The 15117-nt window shown below is 44.1% G+C and overlaps 1 long non-coding RNA gene across 1 annotated transcript in view; it reads left to right on the top strand.

Annotated features, from left to right (window-relative positions):
* Positions 1–15117, top strand: part of LOC310826891 — a 155493-nt gene that overhangs the window by 21689 nt on the left and 118687 nt on the right. The gene's annotated exons all lie outside the window — the stretch shown is intronic.

The raw sequence follows: 15117 nt of genomic DNA, 5'->3' as shown, positions 1-15117 counted from the left end.
GAGGGGGAGCTTGGAAGGACTTGTGAAGCTGAGTTCTGCTGGAGACTGCTTGTTTCTCTTGATCACAACCAACTATTCTGGAGGGAAGAAAGTTTGCATTGGAAGAGAAGGTGACTCTGGCCAAAGCCATCTGATTCTCACGGCCCTTTGCTGTCTCCATTCATTCAGCATCCCCCAGAACATTTTCATCTGCCGTTATCCTTGCAAAGCCACCAAGGTGCGAGCAAAGGGGCAAATTCATATGGAAGTATAAAAAGAGGCAATGCATTTCCCAGGTCACATAGGAAGCCTATGTCAGGGGCGGGATTCAAATTGAATTCATCTCAACTTCAACCATTACATACACAGTCTTCAGTCTGCAAATCCGCCTCCTATAAATTGGTCTGAAGACCAGACGAATGCAGCCAAGAACCTTCATCGATGACTGCACATCATTGTTCCCATCCGGACTCGCCGTGCCAAGGCTCATAGCAACAAAGCCGGACATGAGGATTCAGATGCCTAGCTGGCGTGTTAAACTATAAGACCACAGCCAATGTTCCCTGCTGGGGAACCACCTTATAAAGCCTATAACTATCTCTTAGAGATTTCTGTGTGCGCTGAGCATAGCTAACATATTTTGAAACTTGTACTTTTTTTAGGTTTTGCATAGAAATAGGACCAAACAAGATACTGAACGCTGCAGGGATGGGGGGATTGGAGAGAGGAGGGTGGGAGGACAGAGTACTTCCACTGTTCTCACCCAGTCTCACCCAAATCAGGAAGACAGCAGGTAAAACTGTCCTTAAAGGGCAGGATCTTTTCAGAGTGCACTCACATAACCATCATTTCTTCATGTGCCATGCTAGGATCTTTCCCCCTCAAACACTCCATGGTGAGATCAGCTTGGAGTTGAGTGTTTTCACCAACCGCAGCTGACCTTTTCATTCTTTAGCATGAGGCAACCTGCATCAGGCAGAGGATGTCAGGCAGCAAGTTGTCAATCATTTATATGGATGGTGATGATCAAGTACCATGAACTATGAGGGAAGCACTTCAGTGTTCAGCTTCAGACATCAGAACGTGTTGGACTATCTCTGACACTGTTATAGATTCAGGAAACCTAAGAAATCGTCACATGCCCTTCACAAAAATCACATTTTCACACTGATCTCACTACCAAGTGATGGGGAGCACTGTGACGGAGGGGTGATATCAAATGACCCTAAATGTTTGCCTTTATGTGATTTTCAGGATCTGGAAACCGGTTTATTCAGGGCTAAATTCTGATAGGCCTTCATTTGCGAGCTAGAATTGCATTGTTCCCATACCCTGTAGTGAATTGCCTGTATTTAGCTGTCATGAACTGCAGAGGACTATTTCAAGGTGCGCTTAAGGATCTCAGCCCCACTGCAGTTTTTTATTGGTATTGGCTTGGTTGTCCCTCTGATGGCCACACTGAGAAAATGCAGAAAATAGAACAACATCCACAGACAGCCGTGGCTAAGGGCAGCTCTCAGTTTCATCCTGAAAGTTCATGCCACCCTAGTGAAAAAATTATTTGGAGATCTTTCCAACAGAAAAAAAGCAACATAGGTCTGCTCTAGTTAAAAACAACTACTACCACCACCACCACCACCACTACTACTACTACTACTACTACTACTACTACATAGAATGGCATCTGGTACTTCTTTTTTCTATTATGTATATTGAGAATAATGTCTGCTGGCCTGTGATAAGTAGGTTCCTCTCTTTCTTGTAGTTTTGCACAGCAATGCAAAACAGTAGATCTCATTCATCCCAGCAAGACTGACTTGATTTTTGTCCAATCTTTCCAAAACTCATTAAAATAACAAGCATCATTTATACATCAGGATGCCTTTCAGGCTGCGTCTTGGTTTTTGATTGCATTGACATAGTTGGTTCCGGTTTAAAGAGGATCGATGTGGTTTACCAGAGAGAGAGATCGAGAGAGATCATAATCCAGCGCTTGTTTGGGGGAAGTCAGGGGCTGGCAATGACCAAAAGGGCGTTTTGATAACCTGAGCAGAAGTTCAGCAGCAGTTCAGCTAGTGAGAAGGAGGTCATATGATTGACACGCTCACGTCACGCCTCCACCCACATTTACTGTCCCATTGCATAGTCACTAAAAGTGGGTCAGGTGCAGAGCAATAAATGTTGGTCTCAGCACAGGTCCTCATGTCCATCTGCATCAAACAAAATGTCCCAGATATAGAGCAGGAACCAACATCAATTCACAACCTTTTGCAATTCAGCTCACACGGGGCAGTTATGTAATCAGTGTGGAGCTGACCAGCAGCTTTTTGCTGGTGTAGGCATAGCTGTGTGAGAATATATTTTCTGGAAAGAAATCTAGTTTGATACCCTGATCCCAGAGGCTGGGAATCTACTTCCCAGGTCTGCTTCTAAATTAAAGATATGAGTACTCTTTTGTGTCAGGTCTGGATCTGAGAAAAGAGGTTGTGGAATCAATTAGTGCAGAAATATACAAGGAGAATAAGCTTTGCCATGCCTTCTGAGCTAGTTTCATGTGTTATCCTTCTCTCTTTGCATTCAGCATATTTCTTCAGACACAGGGATCATTACAAGATGATTTTGTGTTTTTTGTGCAAAAAGCAACAACTGAGCATTTATGTATCCTAATTGAGTGGGACATAAATGCTTCTGCTTGTAAGCTGAGCACATTTTGCTGGTGCATCTCTTAAGGCTGGCTTCCCTCAAATTGGTGCTAAAGAGCAGGTTTTCCTAGGGAAAACCAGTAGGATAAAAGCAAAATTGCCTAGAAAGGTTCCAAGCGTCGAAAACACAGGACAACTGCTTTCTGGGGTGCTTTCTAGGCCCAGAACAAACAGAAGTGTGGACAAGCCCTGTGTCTTACTAACACATGCTGTCTTCTCTCTTTTCTCCAAATATTTCACTTTTTGCTTTTGAAAGATTTGAGAATGTCATGAGACATAAAGTTGTCAAATAAAAAAAATATCCAAAAGCAAAACAGCCCACTTCAGAATTGCAGCATCTCATCCATAAATATAGTGCTCCCTGATGCTAGATCTGTCAGGCTCTATGTAACTTTGTAATATGTTTTAAGGAATTTCAGAGCTAAGTCTTTGGAGCTTTGTGAACCAACAGCATCTGTTCTCCAAAGATAAGCAGAACTGAGCTGTCTGTTCAACGAAGATATGTGGAGAACTTACAGGGCTTCACTGAACATTTAAAACTAAGATCTAATTTGCATATCATTATATATATTCAAAAATCGCTATGCAACTCTGAGGGCATAGTCCAGTCATTGGTAATCTCATTTGAATGATGGCCAAGCCAGGATTCCGTAGCCCAGAATCTGACTATCACCAGTGCTTTTTTCTTTTCTTTTCTTTTCTTTTTTTAGAAAAAGAGGTGCTGGAGCTCACCATTAACTTCTCCCTTGTTCTGCTAGAATGGCAATGGCGCCCACCTGAGAGGTGCCAAAGCTGAGCTCTGATGATCTCCGGCTGAAAGAAAGCTTTGACTATCACAATTACATTTTGAATTTGGTGCAATTCCAAAAATTTACATTTGCAGGATAGTTTTGAAACTGAAAGTATGGACAAAATTGGTCTGGGCACTTCTTTCCCCTCCGTCAAACTCTATGAACCTGGTATTGCCTCTTTTTGTTGGTGATTCAGAGAGCATTGTTAACTGAGAGATAGGATCAAACATCCCTTTACATTCAAAGCATCTGGCACGGGCACAACCTGTGGCAGGAAGAGGTTCAAGATCACCAAGATCTGAAAGTGGAAAAGGAACAGAAGCCATGCATGAGAACTTGGAAAGTTTGGAAGCAAAAGTCATAGAAATGTCTGTGTGCGTGTGCACACGTGCGTGCGCACGCCAAAGTGTCAAAGTAGTAAGACCCCTATGTTAAAAATTACAGCGTGAGCTGAGCCAATTTCCTATAAGCTATGCAGGGACATTTAAAGCAAACCATAGGTAAGTAGGAGGAAGTACTAATTCCGTACTCTCTCATGAAAGCCACTGATTATCTCCAGTGTCAGAGGCAATATGCCAGTTGCTGAAGATCTGGAGAAGGAGAAGGCTATGGCTCTCATCCCCTGTTGGAGGGCTTCAGAGAGGCATTTGGTTGGACGCTATGAGAAGTATGGTTAGTCACTATGAGAATGCTGGACAAGATAGGACTTTAGTGTGATCCAGCAGGGCTTTTCGTATGTTCTCTCCATCTCTCCCCCCCTCCTCTTTCTCCCCCTCCCTCCCTCCCTCCCTCCCTCCCTCTCTGTCATGCACACATGCACACCCATTATTCAAAAACTACTCCTCTTTAACCAATGCAACACTGATCCACTAGGGGGGGACCTGCTAGGGGAAAATTGGGTGGGGTGGGTATGCTACAGACTGACTAAAGGTTCATCACAAACATCCTCCCACCTGCCAGTGTTGCACTTTGAATACTCCCACCCTAGAAAATCAGTGCAGCTCATATTGGTGTAGTGCAAAGATTGTGCAATCTTAGCAGCCGATTTGATCCTCAGCTGGTAGATTAAAAGAGGAAATTCAATTTAAAGCACACACACAAACACACACACACGTTTTCTCATGTTATCCATGAAGGAGTAGGGTTGCCTAAGATCCAGGATAAAGCACCTCCTTTCGGAAATCCCCCCCCCCCACACGACGTCAATTCTGCCTTTGAAATCCCAGTAATGTCTGGGAAAATCTGGACATATGGCAGCCCTAGGAAGATGCCATAGAGTGAACGCTTACACATTTCAACCAGCAAACAAATTCCAGTCAGATTTCTGGAACATTTTCAAGTCAGGCAGCCTGATTAAAATAATGGATGGACTGATCCCCAACCACCATACAAGTATTTGCGGGGAGAGATCAACATAATTGCTCCATATCCAGCAAATGCAAAGGGACTCAGGATTTCCACTGCTCACAAGAGATATCCTGGGCATTTCAATAGAAGGAGATGCAACTTTGCAAGCCAAGTTTGGCCCCTCTATTGCATGGGGACCTCATAAGAACATAAGAAAAGCCCTTAGAAAGGAACCCATTCCTGAAGGGGCTCCATGTGCACATCATAGCACACAAGGAACTCTGGAGGTGAGGAATTAACTTGCACTTCAATCTTTTTTTTTTGTATCATTTTGTCTTACAGTTTTTAAACGGGTGCATCTATAACATTTTCACGGGTATTCACAACTGTTTTGAGGCAAAATCAACGAGCCTTCAAAACACAAGCAACTAAAAGTTCAGTCTGGCACTTTTGTTTGGCAACAAGTAATTCCAAAAGCAGATAACATTTTAGCATGAACTAAAACTTTCACAAGGGACAGTATTTTCTTTTTTAAAATCTTGTAAAAATCTTTGTGTTTTGTGATACTTCCTCTTAAGAGTATCTTGAGCTATCTCTCATGATGTTCTGCTTCCTCTTCATGAGGCTTTCCTTCCTCTTTTCATTCTCCTTCCCTTTTGGTGGCTCTGTTCCATCTCTCTGTCTCACACACACACACACACACACAGAGAGAGAGAGAGAGAGAGAGAGAGAGAGAGAGAGAGAGAGAGATGGTTGCACAAAGTAAGGTGACTTAAAACATGGACATGTTTTCCAGAATAAATTGAAACATTCTTAATTGTTTCTCTGTAGACCTAGAGATTCATGTAGTTTTAAAATCTATGTAGATTCAATATATAGATGTAGATTTGGTGGCTGCATATTATTATTTCCCATACCTCTTTTGAAACTCATGAATGCACAACTTGTGGCCAACTAAGCCAAATTCAGCCCATCTATTGTGGTGTGTTCATGCCTGGCAAACCCCATGTGGATCCCATGCTGGCAAAATCAAAGGAAAGGACAGCCAGCCACATGTTTCAGGGACCCTGTTCTCCTTGTCATTCATTGTTTTATGTATCCTGTCAAGGCCTTTTTTCCCCCCACCAATGACAATACAGCATTATCTCTTACTTGATTGGAACACCCAGTGAGTGCTTTTCATGTGCGAGTGGGTCATCAAAGATCAAATACCGCCGATAGCTGTCACCTCAAATAATGACACTTGTCAGTGGGGTCCATTCTCATGTTCATCTCGGAGTCATCGAGTGACGAGGAGTCAAGCAATGTGTCTTCATGTGTGAGTGTACACTGAGCTTGGCATCTTTACGAGGAGTCCTGAATGACAGTGTCATGGGTTGCAGGGTGTCTGTGTCAAGTCTGCTTTTCTGTTTATATCTGTGCAACAGTGTTTTTGGAGACTGCCAGCCTGCCCATCCATTCAACCTGGGTGGTCATAACTTTGAGCACAATGCCTGCATCATGCACATGCAGCCGTTCCTACGAACTCGCAGCCTTGTGGTCTTCTGTGAGCAAGAGGATGTTCAAAGAAGCGAATGCCTACAGGGATGTGGCAGGTTTTTCCTTGCTGTACATGTGCCTTCCTGCTCACGCAGGGTCCCGGTGGCCAGACGGAAAGAAAAGTCCTTCTGTAGCTATAAAGGGAAAAAACAAAAAGCCACATGCAGTCTGGAGAGTGCATTAGGAGTGTTTTCCCTGGTTCTTTCTCCCGATCACACTTCCTGTTATTCTTCAGCACAGCTTTGAGAAGAGCCTCGCTAGATCAGGCCAAAGGCCCATCTAGCCAAGCATCCTGGTCTCTCAGGGGCCAACCGCATGTCTATGGGAAGCTGGCAAGGAGGACCTGGTTACAGCAGCACCCTCTCCACTTGTGAATCCCAGCCCACTTCAAAAGGAACTAGATGGGTTAGCATGGTTGATGCTGCCATTGGTGCAAAAAGTCAGCCTCAAAATTCCTAAAGTTTCGTCTGGAAATTTTCATCAGTTTTCACTGAGGGGTTAATTTGGGGGTTCTTGTGAAGATTCCCTTTCACAATAGAAAATAAAACAGGAAAGGGATGTATAAAGTTTGCTTTCCTCATAACTTGGGGGGGACACACACAATAACCTCTCTTCCTAGTGTCTTTAATTTCCCACTATTCTCTGATGGTTATATTTTCTTATGAATGTACCCATCGCATGCAGACAGGTTTATATTCCACCCCATTTTGAAAAGTCTTTCGGAAAACTAAAAATGTGAAGTATACAAACCTAACCACATTAGAATATTTGTGCAACGACAACAATCTGACCACAGCAGAAATGAAGGAAAAGTCTCCACTCTACTTGTCAAAAATGCTTTTGTACGAATTTTTGTCTATTTTGGAAAGTTATTTGTCTGTTGGTTATGCACTTGCACACCTCTTAAGAGCTAGTAGCCAAATTTTCCATGATGGTTCCTGAGATTAAGGAGCAGGCCTTCATCTATGTTTGGATACAACTGGACAACATTTTGATTCAAGGTTGTGGACTGAACTTTTTGAAACTGCACTGAGTTTTACTCCTGATTTCAAAACGGCACAGATTTGGGGGTTTTGTATAATTCCCATGCAATGTGAGGTACAAGGACTGCCAGTGCTCTTTTTGCAACTGGAGAGCACATATGCTTAACACAGGCAAAGGTTTGTCCCCTTATGCTTTACTGAAAGAAAAGAACAATTTCTCCCAATATCATGTCTGCAACAAAAAGAACCATTTTAGGAACTACAATAGTAACAAGCAAATAATGCCACCTAAATCGCAATGAATGCAAAGATCAATAATGAAAACGTACTCCTTTTCTCTGGCTCTTTTATTTGGAGAGCACAGCAAACAAACACTCAACACAGAAAAGTGTAGAGTGCAGGACAATGTGAAATCATAGCCATAACCCAGAAAATGGTCCCAAAATACACTTGAAAACAAAAATAGTACATTTTCAACTAATCATTCATCAGTGAAACATACCGATTGAGAGGCCTCGTTTCAAGCTTTCAAACCACATTAGTCTGGGTTCTAAGATAAAGTTGAGGAAGTTCATGAAGGGAAAGTTTCCTGTTTGTTCCTTCTTCCTGTGACCCCCTAAAATGCATATCTGTTGGGTCCAAGAGGACATCTTGAAAAATGTATCATGGGGAGGCTGTGGATGGAGTATCTGCTTCTGGCAGAAGGGAAGAATCGCCTGTAGTTGGGCAAGGGGTTGTGGGCTTTTGAAGCGTAAAAACGGACTGGATACTTTGAACTAGGTCTGGAGAGACCCAAGTTCAAATCCCCACTCAGCCATGAAGTTCACCAAAGTCACCTTAGGCCATTCCCCATCTCTCAACCTAATCTACCTCACAGGGTTGTTGAGAGGATAAAAAGTGGGGGGAAGAACCATGTGTGCCGCCAATGAGCGAGCCTTGGAGGGGCTGTATTGCTGACCTGCCTTCCCAGAACTTGCTGAGAGGCATAGGTGCCAACTCCTTGGGGCCCTGGATGCCAGAGCACCCTCAGAATTCCCCATGAAGGGGCTGGGCACTCACAGATTTTGGTGCCGGGGCCATGCACATTGCATGGCACCTATGGTCCTTGGCACCCACAGTCGTGGGGGCAAGTTGGCACTCCTGCTGAGAGAGAAGGGCAAGGCGGTGGGAGCTCAGCATGGTGTGGGCACAGCATGGACACAGTGGCAGGAGACTGCCTCTGTTGCTGTGCCCACATCACTGACTGCTCTGCTTTTCCCTAGTCAGTCCTGTGGGCATCCACGGGCTAAGATTTTTCATATTAAAGACGCTGGGTAATGCAGGGTAGGAGCCAGGCGTGTGGAGAGCGACTGGTTTCTATTTTAAAGTTTCCTTCTACTGTGGACTCAAAACAGCATTTGAACATTAGCAGGAGTCAGAGGTCACTGCAAACATTGTGTATTTGGAGGCCACAAGTCTCAGAGGTCAAACAGCAGCTGGCACTCATGTCCTGGTGGAGATTACCTTACGAAGGCTTGCCTTGCCCTGCTTTCTCCCCCAAGGACCAACAATATATCTTATATCATCCCCAGATGCATTGTGCTGGCAACAGATTCCATTCACATCTCCTCTGCTCATTCATCTGCATCAGACCTTTCTAATTGTGAAGCTAAAGGTGGATTTTGGCCGGAAAACTTGAGGAAGTAACAGAAGTAAAGGCAAACAAAACTTACTGGGGGCGGGAGCTTAGGTCACTGTGCCATCTATTCTCAAGTGTCTTTTCAATTCTAGGCTAGTCGTCCTGAATCTCCGTTTAAATATTGCACTGGATTAATTAGTCAATGTTAATTACTATTAGGCCTACATTTGTCCACCCTGCAACACTTCTAACTGCACTAGTATATGCCACCCTGATTGTCTTCTAGAAAGAAAATGCTGGGAACCAAAGGGTTGGTCTAGCTGTCAATACCTGTCTTTGCTCGCACGACCCACTTACAAGGCAAATGCATATAATTTTTTCCAAGACTACTTGTACATAGCAATATTCATTAAGGGTAGGCATGCTGACTTACCTCCAAGATAGGGTTGCCATATCTCAAAAAGTGAAAGAATCTGAAGAAGTGTGCATGCACACGAAAGCTCATACCAACAACTAACTTAGTTGGTCTTTAAGGTGCTACTGGAAGGAATTTTTTTGTTTTGACTATGGCAGACCAACACGGCTACCTGTCTGTAACTGTAACTTTTTAAGAGTTATTTGAGACGGGCAGCAAGGCTATAGAAAGAGGTGGTACAGTGAACTTTCGAAAAGCTTTCAACAAGGTAGCTCACCAAATACTCCTGAGTAAGGACTCAGTCACCCACACTTCCCTTTATCCCTTGATTTCTTCCATTTGTCCCATGATTTCTGGGCACAGGTCCAAGAGGCATTTCTTTTGTTCTGTCACTTTCCCCAGGAAAACCTGTTGTTTCTCGGCCGCGGCTCCAATCTGGTGGAATGCTCTGTCACAAGAGACTAGGGCTCTGCGGGACCTGACATCTTTCCGCAGGGCCTGCAAGACAGAGCTGTTCCACCAGGCCTTTGGTCAGGGCGCAGCCTGACCCCCTCCTCTGGCAACCTGCACAGAATTTTGCTTGATGGTTGCCATTAATTTGATTTTAATTAATTTTATAATGAATGTTTTTAGAATGTTGAACTATTTTGACTGTTGTTAGCCGCCCTGAGCCCAGCTTCGGCTGGGGAGGGCGGGATATAAATAAAATTTATTATTATTTATTATTGAATCGGAACAAGCATCAATCTGCAGAAAACCCTATTGACGTTTGTTCCGATTCAGCAGTAAACAGTGGGTTGCACAGGGAAACGGCGGGGCAAATGAAAAGCCTCTTGGACCTATACCTAAAAATCATGTCACAGATGTAAGTGTGGATGAGCCCTAAGCTTTAAAATCATGGAATAAGATAGGGCTGCCATGCGTCCTGGTTTTCCAGGTCATGTCCTGAAATTTGCCTCCGAAAATGGTGCCCTGGATTATTTTCTGGAAACTGGGCAAATATCCCAGAAAACCGTGCCCCAAAAATGCCTTTAAAAGCTGCAAAACTCAAAAATTATTGTTGCTTTTACTAAAAAAAAGCACTTTCGGGGTGTCCTGGTTTTTACTTTTTGAAATATGGCAACCCTATATAAGAGGTGAGGTCCTTTTGTAGCAGGAAGCAGAGAGTGAACATAAATGGACATTTTTCTGAATGGAGAGATGCAGAAAGTGGAGTCCCATCCCCCCCCCCCCAAGGATCACTACTGGGACCTGAGCTTTTAAAATCTAGAGTTATGGAGTGAGCAGCAAGTCTGCTGATGGTATCAACTTGTTTTGTATGGATACAACAAAAAGGGATTGTGATGAGCTCCAAAAAGACCTCTCCAAACTGAGTGAGTGGATAGAAAAATGGCAGACATGCGTTGGGGCAGGAAAATTCTAAATTTCACATATGTGTTCTTGGGGCCTGAACCAGTGACTGACGGGGAACAAGATTTTGGAGTAATAGTGGATAGCTCAATAAAGATGCCAGTGCTATCATTCCTCCCAGCTTTTATGTTTGGAAGCAAGTTAACACCCCAGCTGCTGGTACATGTGTAGTGAGGAAATACATTGTGCTCCCACTGAACTGGTAGAGATGTATTTAGTTATTATTATGTTTATATCTCACCTTTCTTCCAAGAAGCTCAAGGTAGCATATATGATGAAGAAGAGGAGGAGGAGGAGTTTGGATTTGATATCCCCCTTTATCACTACCCGAAGGAGTCTCAAAGTGGCTAACATTCTCCTTTTCCCTTCCTCCCCCACAACAAACACTCTGTGAGGTGAGTGAGGCTGAGAGACTTCAAAGAAGTGTGACTAGCCCAAGGTCACCCAGCAGCTACATGTGGAGGAGCGGAGACGCGAACCCAGTTCCCCAGATTACGAGTCTACCGCTCTTAACCACTACACCACACTGGCTCTCTAAAATATGGTCCTCTTCCTCCATATTTTATCTTCACAACAACCCTGTGAGGTAGGTTGGGCTTAGAGGCAATGACTGGCCCAAGATAAGGTTCATGGGGATTTTCAGTAAGGTTCATAGGGATTTGAACCCTGATCTCCCAGGCTCCCACAACCTCACCACTACACCACACTGGCTCCCATTTGAGGGGTTGCATTCCACCCCCCACAAAGCCCTTTTCCCAGGGGTCTTTTTGTTCTTCCCATTTTCAACTTGGATCTCACACACAGGACATTTGGCTGTGCCTCAATAACTCAAAGAGGAACTTCAGAATAACATTTGCATCCTTTTGACTGTCACCTTATCCTGCTCACAGCCCCAGAGATATTTATTCTTCCTGTTTGTCCATGTCACAGGTTCATGACTGATTTAATGCTGCTATCTCAAGGCCGTGTAGCCCTGGTTCACAGATGCTAAAGAAGAGTCTTCTCTCCAGGGAGCCATCAACAACCCAAAGACACATGGCAGAAAATTCCTGCTGCAAGAGTGCCAAAGAGTTATCAGCCATAGTGCTCCTGTTTGTTCCTAAGGGGTAATCAGCATCGTCTCCTAGGCCATTGCAGGCAGATGCCATGTCAGCAATTTGGGAGATAAAGAAAGGGAAAGACGGTAGCTCAGTGGCAGAACATCTAGGTCCCAGTCTCAAACCTACTTCTCCTAGAAATGAGAGTAGGTTATATCATTTCTTTATGGAAGACCCTGTCACTTACTTTTGTCTCCTCAGTTGTACATTGTCATCCTGAGCAACAGAATTTATCACCCTCTCCCAATTGTTAACATCCTCATTGAGTAGCAAAGCTTAGAATGACTCTTACTGCCATCTGTATTTTATTTGTCCTGCCCAGCAGTATTTATCTTTCCTGTTTGCTGGAAGCAAGAGGCCTGGAAGCTAATTTTCTTGAGCCTTCTTTCCTGGTTTACGGTTCCAGTTTGCTCCTTTTGTTTCCCACAGGGGAAGCCTGATCCTTAACAGCTGGGGCCAGATCTACCAAACACAAGGTACCATGGAGCCCTTTGATCTGAGGGTTTGAAATTCCTCACCTTGTCTCCCAGAAGGAAGGGAAAACAAAACAGGCTGGATTTCACTTTGCTGGCAGAGAGGTCCTCAGGACACATGTTGAGTTCATCTCCGTGGCACCTTGCTTGCAAGATTAGCGAGGCAACCCAAAGGTCTATGTCAAATTCAGATGTGGTTGTTTCAGGGTGTCACCAAACCCGGAGTTGCCTTGCCAACTGGCCCTTATTTTGAGGGTCATTTCTTACTCCCCAAATGTCACAACTTCTCTCAACCAACCAGTTATTGCAATTTCACAGAGTATCTTATTAAATCATCATTTTAAAAGCGAAGGAAGCTACATGGGTACATGAGAAGAATCCCCAAGCCCACAGCCACAAATCAAAATGTGTTGACTTCATATATCCCTGGTCACACACCCTTTGGTTAGGTTCCCTGAACAATTCAAGACCAGGTTACCCGAACAACCACCTGCCCCTGTATAGACCTGTAAATTACTTGGATCGTCTGGGGAAATTATACTCATGGCACTGCACCTTACAGAATATCACATGGCTGTGATCCAAAAATGAGCATCTTCTGCCATTGCCCCTATGATTGATTGATTGATTGATTGATTTACAATGCCCCCCTCTGCCACACATGAAACATCACCCATCAGCTGCTTCAGACGTCTCAAGTGAACACATATCTTCTTGTCCAGCCTTTCCCTGAGCCCTGTTGTTACTCAATGCCTGCTTCATCTGCTTTTAAGTGGCACTTTAGCATACCACTCGGAAATGCTTAAATATCAAGTGATTTAGAAATGCTTTAAATTCAATCAATAGATTGCTCCGTCTAGCATGTGTCTGTCCTTCCTTGTTCTTCATACTTGATTCTGCAGTAGCTTTGTGCTATGATGATGCCATCTCCGTTTTCTTCTCCCCCTGTTCTCATCGTTCAGAAGATACTTACTTTGGCATTTTAGTTGGAAAAGGATTTTTAGACAAATTTGTGGCATATATAACTCTATATGCAACTTCTTGCATCTGTGAAGAATGGAACCTATGCAGGGAGAGGCAAGTGATCAAAGATTGACAGGTACCCAGAGGCAAACTTCAGAGGGTGGCTGTGAGCATAACACCCTGCTTGTGAACTTTACTTCCACAGGCTTAAAGATGCCAAGTTGCACCTGCTGATATTCTTTTTTTCCCCACACAGCTGAGAGACCATATGGGGTAGATAGAGGTTAGACTTCCCCAAGCCAAACATAGCACAGAATTGGGTGTGACAGCTGGATTGCCTCTTTAGTCACATGCTTGAATCAGGAGGGAGGAAAGAAGATCTCTGTTAGTGGCTAGCAACCAGTATCTAGGCCTGCAGAGTGCAAACTTCATCTAGTAACACACTTTCCTATATTATCACATATAATTGGCTAAATGGAGACCAAACTGACTGCCAAGTAGGGATGCCATACCCCTGGAAATTCCAGGATTTGGCTGCTAGAAACAGTGTCCAAGTGGGAATCGCTTATCATAGAATCATAGAATCATAGAGTTGGAAGAGACCACAAGGGCCATCGAGTCCAACCCCCTGCCAAGCAGGAAACACCATCAGAGCACTCCTGACATATGGTTGTCAAGCCTCTGCTTAAAGACCTTCAAAGAAGGAGACTCCACCACACTCCTTGGCAGCAAAATCCACTGTCGAACAGCTCTTACTGTCAGGAAGTTCTTCCTAATGTTTAGGTGGAATCTTATTTCTTGTAGTTTGGATCCATTGCTCCGTGTCCGCTTCTCTGGAGCAGCAGAAAACAACCTTTCTCCCTCCTCTATGTGACATGCTTTTATATATTTGAACATGGCTATCATATCACCCCTTAACCTCCTCTTCTCCAGGCTAAACATGCCCAGCTCCCTTAGCCGTTCCTTAAATGTCTGGCAAAATCCGGACGTATGACAACCCATGTTGAGTGTAGATTTGGGCAAATTTCCTTATTGCAACCCTGCTGCCAAGCCTATTTTGAAAATTCCTCTCTGGCTACAATTTGCCTCCCAGCCTCTCTGTTTTGCCATGCTTTTGCCAAACGCAAAGAGAGCCTTAGAGCAGGGATGGGGGAACTGTGGCCCTCCAGATATTGCTGGGCCACATTTCCCATTGTATTCTGGTCATTGGCCATGATGGGTGAGGCTGATGGGAGCTGGAGTGACACTTGCAGGACCACAGCTTCTCTAGCCCTGTGCCAACAGATGATTCACTTATGGTTGGATTGCCTGTTGTGCTTTCATGCTGAACAAATTTCAGCCTCAGTCTCTTCCTCTGAAGCACCCACAGTTTTTACCCTGGCAGCCTTTTTGAAATTCTCAGGCCCAGCATCTACAGGTGACCAATCTAAGCATGCAAGAACTGGTTCCTTTTTACTTAATGCAATACTTCTAATGGAATCTCATATGATTTTTATTTTTTTGTGCTTAGAATCACAGAACTGTAGAGTTGGAAAAGAACCCAAGGGTCATCTAGTCATTTAGCAAACTTCTACCCCACCTTTTTCTCCAAGGAGCTCAAGCCAGCATACATGCTTCTCCCCCTCCTCATTTAATCCCCACAGCAACCCTTTGAGGTAGGTTAGGGCTGAGAAGCAGTGACTGGCCCCCAAGGTCACATCCAGTGAGTTTCATGGCCAAGTGGAGATTTGAACCTTGGTATCCTGGTCTGACCCTCTAACTATTACACTGCACCTGCTCTCCATTTGAAAGCTTCGTTTG

Source organism: Podarcis gaigeae (genome assembly GCF_964106915.1).
Source record: "Podarcis gaigeae genome assembly, chromosome: 1".
NCBI lineage: Eukaryota > Metazoa > Chordata > Lepidosauria > Squamata > Lacertidae > Podarcis > Podarcis gaigeae.
The sequence above is the reverse complement of the archived record's forward strand: the minus strand, read 5'-3'. Positions and strand labels throughout refer to the sequence as shown.